Source organism: Anguilla rostrata, chromosome 11, assembly GCF_018555375.3.
Source record: "Anguilla rostrata isolate EN2019 chromosome 11, ASM1855537v3, whole genome shotgun sequence".
In the NCBI taxonomy this organism is placed as follows: domain Eukaryota; kingdom Metazoa; phylum Chordata; class Actinopteri; order Anguilliformes; family Anguillidae; genus Anguilla; species Anguilla rostrata.
Genome location: NC_057943.1, coordinates 34,481,971 through 34,493,699, shown reverse-complemented (window position 1 = coordinate 34,493,699; position 11,729 = coordinate 34,481,971).

The following is an 11,729-nucleotide window of genomic DNA, read 5'->3' as shown; positions in this document are numbered from 1 at the left end:
ACAAAAGATCATATTATTTTATTCAAAGTCACAGCATGAAGCAAGGGTGCTGAATTAGTCCCATACTGCTCAACCTATACACCAATGAACTGGCAGAAGAGCTGGACCATTCAGCTGCACCTGGCCTCACACTCACACACAGGGGTCAAACACCTGCTTTATGCAGATGTCCTCATCCCCCTTATCCCCAGCCAAAACAGGTCTTCTGGACATGCTTGAGCAATACTGCAAAAACTGGGCAATAGAGGTTAACTTACAGAAAAGCAATGATTGCTATATTTGCATCAGGGAGGTTTGATTCGATAGTAAATGGAGGACGGAGTGTAGCACAGTGGGTAAGGAACTGGGCTTGTAACCGAAAGGTCGCAGGTTCGATTCCCGGGTAGGACACTGCCGTTGTACCCTTGAGCAAGGTACTTAACCGGAATTGCTTCAGTGTATATCCAGCTGTATAAATGGATACAATGTAAAAAAAAAATGCTATGTAAAGGTTGTGTAAGTCGCTCTGGATAAGAGCGTCTGCTAAATGGCTGTAATGTAATAATGTAATGTAAATGCACTCACATAAAAGGTCTACAGAGCAGTGTACGCAATAAAAAGTGAAATTCAACAAAATTGATATTCCCATTAGAATTTGGGCCAGAATTTTCAATCATGCTATTCTACCCACTGCTTTATATGGGAGTGAGGCCCTACACATGGAATTCTGCCAAACATTCTAATTGTGATAGAAAAAAATTGTATGTTTTTTAATTAATTTGAATTAATTAATGAATGAACAATTTGAATTAAAAATCCAGAAAAGCACTTTGCACATTAAATCAGGCTCAAAAGATTTCCTGCACTTTAAAAGCCCTATAAACCCAAGAGTTGGACCCTGTGGACAGTCCCCTTAGTCAGCCGATGGCAAAGCTTGCAAACCAAGCACCCATCAACACTGCTTCGAACCAACACCACAGAACAAAGCAAATTATCAGCCAGTCAAAGGAACGTTATCTGCAACATTGGAAAAATGAAACAAAATCCCAGAGTAGACTTAATTACTATTTGACACTAGACAGAACATGTGATTGGCTGAATACCTCTACCTTGTCAGTGTCAGTGTCAGTGACCCTCAGTTGGCAATAGAAAGAGGAAGACACAAAAAGACATGGCTACCCAGAGAGGAGCGTGCCTGTGGTTACTGCATTACAGGGGCGGAAGAAACAGAAATGCACTTTCTCCTCCCTGCAAGAAACGTTCCCAAATGAAATCTGAAAAAATAACACCTGAATTTCCTCACCTAAACCCTGAATAAAAATACTGAATTGTCATGGCTGAGGCAACAACTGCCACCTTTCGTGGCAAGATATGTCTTGGCATGTCACAGAGCAAGGGAGTCTGGGTAACTATGAATAAACTATCCTTACATCTCGCTATTGTAACCAATCAAATGTTAAATCTTATCTTATTAAAGTATATCAACTGTACGGGTTTGGCAATATTTTTTCATTCCTTTCATGTCAATAAAGCTCTATGAATATAATTTAATTGAATTGAAGTAGGGTAGTGATGTACACATTAGACTGATAGGGTACTGGTGTATACATTACACTGCGGCTGGTTAGGGTTTTACACATTAGATTGTGATAGGATAGTAACATACACAGATTGTAATAGGGTAATGATGTACACGTTAAACTGATAGGGTACTGATGTATACATTATACTGTGGCTGGTTAGGGTTTTACACATTAGATTGTGATAGGATAGTAACATACACAGATTGTAATAGGGTAATGATGTACACGTTAAACTGATAGGGTACTGATGTATACATTATACTGTGACAGGTTAAGGATTTACACATTAGTCAGTGATAAAATAGGGGTACACACATTGAACTGATAGGGTAATGATGTTTTCATTTAACTTTGATAGGGTTGAGTGTGTGTGTGTGTGTGTGTGTGTGTGTGTGCGTGTGCGTGCATGCGTGCGTGCGTGCGTGCGTGTGCGTGCGTGCGTGTGTGTATGTGTGTGTGTGCGCGTGTGTGCGTGTGTATGTGACTCCTCACAGTATTGTGTAACAGGGCAGATCAGGGAGGATTGAGTGGGTTGAGATACTGTAGTCTTCTGCCTCTGCCAAAAACCACAGCAGTTAGCAACTCTTTCTGACCATCTACGGCTGTTTTATCAGTCTCCCACAGAGCTTCCGCCAGCTAACCCACCCCCCCACCCCCCCCCACACACACACACACACTCATACCCCCACATACACAGAATCACACACACACACACCCTCACTTCCCACACCCACCCCGCCTTCCTCCAGACGCACACCCTCCCAGCACAAGGATGCAAGCACATTTCTTCCTTGTACTACTCCCCTGCGAAGACAAAGGTGTTGCAGTGGGTGCACTGCTTAAAAAAAAAAACATCACCTTCAAATTCTGCTCTCCCGTGTTCCGCAGGCCCCTGTTTTCGGCCTTGTGATGCGTGCCGAACAATCAGAAGATCTAATCTTCGGGGTTGTTGAGACATTTCTCTTGTGCAGTACGCAACGTGACTGAGGCCCCGAGGCTCGGCAGCCAGTCCCTTTCCAGGTACAACGAATGGGCGATGACAAACACTTTACCCAACCGCACCACACGGAAAGGCCCAGCGATGGTCAGGGCTTATCGACGCACATCGCTGCTGTTTCATCTGGTCCGATGCTCGCAAGATAAGGCCGTGGAACAATGCAGCAATGATTCTGATATTTAGCACACGGGGTTCCTGGACATTCAGTGTCGAGCACAAATATGTTTTCTGTAACGGACCCCTCATTACCATTCTGTCGAATATATGTTCAAATGGAATTAAAATGGTTCAAAGCGCGTGTGTCTGTACCTATTGCAGAGGGAAAACTGGGTGAATTTTTTAACCCTGAGACAAATGGAGAGCGTAGGATACACGTGGCCTTCCTTTCCAGAGCAGGGACCATTTCTGGAACTCTGGAGGTTTTTGGGGCACTCGGGCACTAAAGCCCCCTTTCCATTGGGGCGAGACGGGGCTGATTGGGGCTCCCCCCTATCCCCCTAGCCAAGAGTAAAAATCTTTAAGCAAATGAAAAATTGGCAAAAAAACATTACTTTTGTCCATGATTTCAAAATGGTGAATCAGACTAGATTACATACCCATCAATCCCTTCAGACTGCGGTCTGTAATGGAAAGATCTTTTACTGCTGTGTAAATTCAACAAAAAAGCATATGAGTGTTAGCTTGCGCTAAAAATGGCTTGCATGTTCACTACAGCTACAGTATATCTATGTAGCTACATAGATAGCTTCTTGCTAACTAGAAGGGTAGCTAGCAAAAAAAAAAGAAAACATTTAATAAATACAGATCATTAGTAGTTTAGCTAGAAACCAGCTTGCACAGTAAATAGTTTATTCAGAATGAACCAATTTGACCATTGTTCACATTTGAAGCCAACATATTTGTCTCAGTTTTACTGAATCGTGTCAAGCTAGAGTTTTCATATTCAAATGTTATGCATTGGAAAATGTTTTGAATGTAAGCTGTCATTGTCTAAAAACAAATATATATGCAAATATACAATGAGTAATATACAGTAAATATACAGTGATCCATAATGTTTGTGATAAAGACATATTTTTTTATTGATTTGGCTCTATAAATTTGTCAAAATTTCTAGATGAGTACACATTTTGTAAGCAGTTCTGAACATGGGCTGATAAAGTTTTTAATCTATTAAATGTGAAATACATGTTCATTAGATTAGAATGAGGTTCTTCTATTCCACAGCGACACAACCCTTTGTCCCCAAAAGCTAAAATCTGGCATGCTTGCCTCCGCCAGTGGTTAAAGAGCTGAAGGTCTTTAAATCTTGAGGTTTCAGGAATAGAAATGCCATGCGTTTGGTTCACCTGCTCTGATCGAACATTTCAAACAACTGCTGATTTCAACTCTCCAATGGAGACACAGTTGGTCAATCATAAAATCTGGAAGATAATAGTGATTATTATATTAATATATACAGTATATTTCAGTTTTATCACAGTTTTAAATTTGCAATCAAATTCACCTGTAGTTAAAGTGCACATCTTCAGCTTTTGTTTTAGAGCATTTTTATACATTTTGGTGTCACCAAATTTCACAACAATTCCGAATGCAGGGATTACACCACTTTGTATTAATAGTCTCTCCATTTCAGGGCATCATAACATTTGGGGCAAATGGCATCGCAGGTGTTTATGATCAGTCAGGTGTGTTTAATTGCTTCATTAGTGTAGGTACGAGAGAGCTTTCAGTATCTAGTCTAGCCTTCTGGTTGGTTTTGGAGTTGCTTATCAGCATTTGCCAACACGAGGACCCGAGCTGTGCCAATAAAGGTCAAAGAAGCCGTTCTGAGAGGTTGAGAAATAAGAAGAAAACAAACGGTCAGCGACACAGGCCAAACCAAAGCCTAACCAAAATCAACCGTTTGGAACGTTATTGAGAAGAACGAGAGCGCTGGTGAGCTCAGAAATCACAAAGATCCTAGCAATGTTTTTAAGAGTTTAAATTACTCTTATCTTCCAGATTTTATGATTGGCGAGCTGTGTCTCCAGTTGAGGGTTGAAAACAGCAGTTGCTTAAAACGTTCGTTCAGAGCAGGCGAACCACGCGTACGACATTCTCTTCCTGAGCTTTCAGCTCTTTATCCACTGCAGGAGGCAAGGATGCCAGATTTTAGCTTTTGGGGCAAAGGGGGTCATGTCACCATGGAAAAGAGTCGAAAGAATGAGTACTTCTTATTTAACAGATTGCAAACCGTATCAGCTCATGTTTAGAGCTACCAACAAAATGTGCATTCATCTGGAAATTTAGCATTTATCTGATTGCTAAGCAGTAAAGCGAAACAAAAGTATAAAAGCTTTATTATTATTATTATTATTATTATTATGATTATTATTATTATTATTGTTGCACACATTTTTGTGTATACATTATTTACTTATTATGAATAAATATCCATTTACTTAGCAATTAAAGATATAAATGACAAATGCCTTCACAGTTTGCTGTGTTCCTTCTTACATTGTGAGGCAAACAATGGCATCTGTGATTAAATGCAATGCATTATCTTCCCGTTGCAGTACTGAGGTGTACTTTCAAATGAAAAGCACAGGGGAAGATTCTATGCAGTAGATATAGGATGAATTACACCTTTAATATCAACGCATCAGGTGTAAATGTTTTATGCTCTCTACTGTGTATCCTGTATATTTTGAAACATTCTTCCTGGCAGTAACATCTAAGATCGAGTGTCTATGGCATGTGTTATGTAAATAATCTCTTTAGTTATAAATGAGCATTGTCTTAGAGGACCATAGACACTACTGATGCAATTTACTAGTAATTTATCCAGACACTGCATTTGAATTTGTTCAGTCAGTCACAATCTATGTCAGTCACATTCTGAAATTGTTCCCTTTAAACAGTAGTTTGATATTAATGAACTGTAGATCACTTTTCTTGCATATCATTTAAAGCGCTTTACATATTGTTAAAGGTAGAGACAGAGAGACAGAGAGAGAGAGAGAGAGAGAGAGAGAGAGAAAGAGAGAGAGTGAGAGATGTTCCCACACTTTTGAGGAACTGCGTTTCTGTGCACACTCAAGATGAACGCTCTCTTGTGTGTGCAGTGCAGGATTTCTTGCATTTGTCTCCTCTCCGCTCGGTTAAGAATTTCGAAATCTCTACATAGTGGAAACCAAAAGAAAAATTGCGAAAGCACTTTGCTGTATTGCAAAACCTGTTGGTTAGCCATTTGTTGCAAGTGTGCGTTGATGAAGCTTTATTAATTAATAATTACTTTGTTCCGGGACATTTGAACGTGGCGGGCTGGCGTATAGCAAGTTGATTACATTACACTACAGACGTTTAGCAGACGCTCTTATACAGAGCTACTCACACAGCGTTTTACACAGCATTTACATTGCAGCCATTCATACAGTGGGACATATGCTGAAGCAATGAAGGTTAAGTACCTTGCTTAAAGGTACGATGGCAGTGTCCTACCCGGGAATCAGACCCTTTAACCTAAACGGCAGCGGATGCTGCCTCCATAATGCAAGTGTTCTGTGTTTACAGCACAAAGGTCACATTTTTAAAAACACCGGAGTGTTTTTTTTTTTTTTTTTGCAAAGAAAATTGTATGGTTTATTAACAAAACATGGTACAAAACTGGCCCAAGTCAGGAGGGTAGGACCTGAATCTCTCAGAGTGGTTCTGATCTGTCTAAACATAAAATTCTGACCTCACTATGATCGGGATCAGGGGAAGAGACAGGAAACAAAAATGTAAGAAGGTGGGATGCAAGTCTTCGAACCCGCTGCTGAGCTGCCATGACTGACTATTACTATAAAGAGCGTGAAATAAGAAAACAAATACTAGCCACTCTCCCAAGCACAAGTGTTGAAGCACTTTTAATTATATCATAATTAACAAAGAGTAACAGAAAAGGCACAATGTCCGAATCAATGAAACTGAAGGACAAAAACACAAGAGTCGTGGTGCGCTGTGTGCCAGCAGGGTGAGAGAGAGAGAGAGACCGGCTGCCTCGAACGGCCATCTTATATCCACAAGAGGTTTGCGCCCGCAACCGAATGGCACACACGCAACGCCTAGGCACGCAATACGGGGAGCGGGCAGCCAGCTACCTCTACAGTCTGCCAGAGAGACACACGCACTCACAAACACACAACACAGGGAGCACTACAGCCTGCAGGGGAGACACACACACTGACAAACACACAACACAGGGAGCACTACAGCCTGCAGGGGGAGACACACACACTGACAAACACACAACACAGGGAGCACTACAGCCTGCTGGGGACACACACACACTCACAAACACACAACACAGGGAGCACTACAGCCTGCAGGGGAGACACACACACTGACAAACACACAACACAGGGAGCACTACAGCCTGCAGGGGAGACACACACACTGACAAACACACAACACAGGGAGCACTACAGCCTGCAGGGGGAGACACACACACTCACAAACACACAACACAGGGAGCCCTACAGCCTGCAGGGGGAGACACACGCACTCACAAACACGCAACGGGAGGAAAACTCACACGACAGAGAGGAAAGGAAGCAACAACAAAACTCTGTTGTATAGCAAATGGAAAACTAGGAGCACATAACATACGGATGACAAAAATATGTTGCAAAGATATAATTTTATTTTTATTGAATGTCCCTTGTAGTGTAGGTTTCAGCATCGTAGAATATATGGTTCTTGAGATTAAGACCATTTCCCCCAAAGTGTATGAACCAGTAGGGTTTTGACGAGAATTACACCATTGCCTTTGAAACGTTATGGTTGAGCTTGGGCTTGGAGTCCGGGTTCAAAATCACACCTCGTTATATAGATGATGATGATGATGATGATGTCCCCCACAAAACTGCTTGCTAAATAACCTCTTGGGAATCCGGGCTATCGGGAGTTGGAGGTGACATTTGCGGACCTGACTGTCTGCACCAGAAAGCAAATAAAACATTTTTAAAAGATTGAGTGTTTTAGACCCGTATAAACACTTAGGATATGATTTATTTACAGATTTATCGAGACCTTCTAGCACACGCAAAACCAATAGCATGACTAATGACTGGTAATGGTATTTGTTTTGCACCAATCATTGGTTATGTTATTAGTTCTGCACATGCTACAGGTCTTAGTAAATCAGGCCCTTCATTGTATTAATGGTTTTTCAGCCTCGACTGTATGGATGACAGGGTAACAGGGTTAATAACCAGCTTTACTGAACGGCTTTGAGCACGGTCGTTAAGGACCTGAGCACCATGGCAAACTTCAACGTGACAAACAGACATGACAAACGTTCGAAAAATCCTGCTCTGGCGAGTTTGTCGTTATGTACTCTCTCCCCAGCCCACAACCGCTCACTCCCTGTAAGCACAACCAGGGACAACTCGACCCCAGATTACAAACATCACAAAATAACTGCGTGACACACGCCGCCGCAAAACCAAAGAGGGAATTCTGCATGTTTTGAAATCGCGACACAGCCAAAATAACCGTCGGGAGAACAAAAGCGCCCCCCCCCTCCCTCCTCCTCTCCGAAGCGTGGCGGGCAGCGCGGTTGGCCGGCACGCACCGCGTCTCCCGTTTGCTTTGCAGGGCAGGGGGAATCCCGCGCGGGGATTAGCGTGGTGCTTCCCAGAAGAGCTCGCCGAATGGGGGCCGGCTTTGGGAGAAACGGGCCGAGGAGGTGCGGTCACTCCTCCCGCCCTCCTCTGCGCTCCTTTCTCGGAGCTACAGAGGTCAAGGGAGTGGTCAAGGAGTCTGGAAGGAAATCGTGGCTTTCTGTCGCTTTCTGCTGCCCGTCAAATTGTGCTGTCGAAGCAGAGCTATATGGGTCCGACCCAATAATATATTCTGCACATCTAAAATAGACTACTGTCTCCGCTGTGGCAGATAAAGGGAGTTTGTCACAGTGACTCTGTCCTTTAAGGTCATGTGCTTTGTGACCATGGACAGGACAGTGTCCGGTGGAATCAAGAAGGATTATTGGACATTGTATCTTATCCGTACCAGAGCCACATCCTAAAGGTCCATAATTGAATCCAGTGCTCTGTCCAGTGCTCTGTCAAATCCTGCTCTGATTGGTGTTGACTGTACCTTGCGGCCCCACAGGGTGGCGTATGATTGGCTGCAGGATCGCCCAGGGAGGGAGGGTGGGAATCGGTAGGATATTGCCCACCATCACATTTGACATTTGAATACATTAGGTAGTGATGCTGCCTGAGAACAGCGGTTCCTGGTCGGGTCCCGGAGAGCACAGCCTGGACAGGTCACCAGTGGTGGCTGCATTTACAGTGTATTTACTACTATTATTTATATTATACATTCTTACATATTTATGGAAACAAGAGTGTTTGGGTTTTTTTTTACTTTACCTGATATTCATTTTCAAAATGTCTTTTTTAACCTGTGTATCAACCTTCAATTATAGAAATGAAACCGTTGGCTTTTTAAACTGATCATTTCTCATAAAGCTGCTGCTGGTGCCCTTTCAGAGGTAACGACCTTGCTGTATTGGCTCATTCGCAAAGCTCTTAGTAGTAAAGGTTATTTTGGGCCTCCCACACGCTCTACTTCCTATCTACACTCTATGGTTTGTTACATTAATTGCTGGGAATTACGCGTATCACGTCGCACTCGAAGACCGCTTGCACACTCGCCTCTGCCGTTCTCTTTGAGTCCGTCTGTGCCTTGTGGCTTACAGACGGAGTACAGAACACGCACAGGAAAATGTGTACATTTTAGCCTCTGAGGTGTTTCTGTTGCTCCCTTGCCCGTTTTTTGCGCTACAGTGTGCTGTGCGAAAGGGACGCACGGCTAGAAATAACCCAAGCTGAGAGAGGAACTAGCCGGCTGCCGCGAGCGTGCGTCTCTGCTCTTGTGGTCTCGCGCTGTGGGAGTTGCCCGGGAAACGAGCCTTGCATCGCATCGCACTGCCGGTGACATAACTTCTGGGAAGGAGCGGCTAACTGCCGAGCTGCTGTTCTCTTCACAGCCCCGCTACCCACCCACCCAAATCCCGCACATTCAAACCAAACCATAACTGGTCCCCATTGACCACAGAGCATGCTCAGTACAGTATAGTACATGCCAACAAAGGGCATCTAGCGGATCTTTTGCAATTACGATGGAGGCATTTTACCTGTCGCTGTTAGGACAGCTTGTCTGAATTTTCTGTGCCATGTGGTGGTGACATATAGTAACAACGCTTTATTTTGTTTTGTTTCTTTTTTCTGGGCGCAACTGTAATGTTTCTTAGTATCTTTTTCAACAGAATACATAGATCATATTGCAAGAGCAAGAGAGCAAGTCTTGGTCCTGGCAAACACATCCTCTTTTTTCTAGTATCTTTTATCTTCTGTGTGTGTGCGTGTGTGTACGTGCGTGTGTGTGTTTTACTGGTCTGTAGGTGTGAGGGGGAAGAATGATTCCGGGAACTGTTAACCAGCCCCACCTAGTGGCTGTTCAGAGCCATGACCCACTCTTCCGACATTATTACGCCATCCCCTATGTGCAATTTAAGAGGGACTTTCCGAGTTAATTTGGGTGGTGGGTATTTGGGGTTGCGTAAGTGTAGTCTTGCGGGAGGGGGGGGGGGGCATTTTCAAACAGGTGACATGGGCAAAAATATTAATTTCTTTTATCTCTGTGGACAGAAAATTTCAGATCATACCACATAGTTTCAATGGGATTTATGTCTGGGAGTTGGCTGGGCCATTATGGAAGACTGTCCTTTTTTTAAAGCCATTATTTCATAGATTTGCCATGTGCTTCGTGTAATTGTCCTGTTGGAACATGAATCTCTTTCACTGTTATTTTCTCATCTGGTAACTCAGTTTGGTGGGACGGCCTGATCTGGTCCTGACCATAGTTTTTCAAGCTTTTTATGGCCTTCTCCTGTTTTTTGCCTCCTTTCAGCTACATCATGAAGTTCCGCAGTCTCCATGATGGCAGTGACTGTCTCAGTAGTGAGACTCCAGGTGATGTCAAAGCTTCAATGACTGCATTCCCTAAGATGGAAGAATACAGGGCCAGGTTACTTGAAAGAATATAGGAAACATTGGGTGGAAGCATTGCTTAGGGATACAGTTGGTTTCATTTGTGTGAGCCAAGACAGGAAATATTGTTTATTGTAACTTGGTCCAATTTTGACATCGATACTTTTAATTGCAGGCCTAGATTTAGCAAATTTGAATGAATGCCATTTTTTTACACTGTTAGTGTCATCGTTAAAAAATTGAGCTGAAGGAAAGCGTTTGAAGTCAAGAAAAGAAATGGAAGATCAAGAAAGGTTTCCGATAGAACTGCTTATTTCCAAACTAGCACGGTTCTGGAAGGAAGAGTAGGGGAAAATGAAAAAAAAAATTCATAAAGGAATAACTTAAAAACGGTTAGCTGGCTACAAGAAACAATTCGGTCAGACAACTCACAATTTGAATTGACCAATCTTTATTGAGATTAATGTGAATGCAACTTTGGCCACAAGGCTCTGCTCTTATCGGTCCCTGTTTGCACAAGTCAGCCGAAATGATAACGGAGTGACCGCTACAATCCGCAAAACTGCCCGAGGCAGCAGATCCTGGCCCGCTCTGCACTGGATACCCATCTATGAATATTCTGCCGTTAGAAACGTTTGGCTGTTAGATTAAGCGATGAACCCAGCAATCCACCAGATATGCATATCTAATGAAGCAGCCCTAAGAAATTACCCAGCAATCCACCAGATATGCATATCTAATGAAGCAGCCCTAAGAAATTACCCAGCAATCCACCAGATGTGCAATATGGAGCTGCAAGGCAGCGAATATGCAGTAAGCTTTACAGTAGGCTACATGAGCTCATGAGCCTTGAGCATGCAGGACTTCATTTTGTTCAGTCGAGCAGCACACTAGACTGCATGACAAAGCCAGGGACAGCATCTCGACTGGCTAAACTTTGGAAACCTTATAGAATTTACAAAACCAGCTAATAATTGAGCAAACCATCTAGGATGCTCCCGAGAGGGTAGAGGGTAGCTAACTGCTTAATGGAGGAAAAGTAGTAAAAACCCTCCTTTGTCCGTTAATGGTAACAAGATCAATCTTAGGAGCAAATCCATCATGCTTTGCTCATAATATGGATTTTAAATTCTAGAGCAGCAA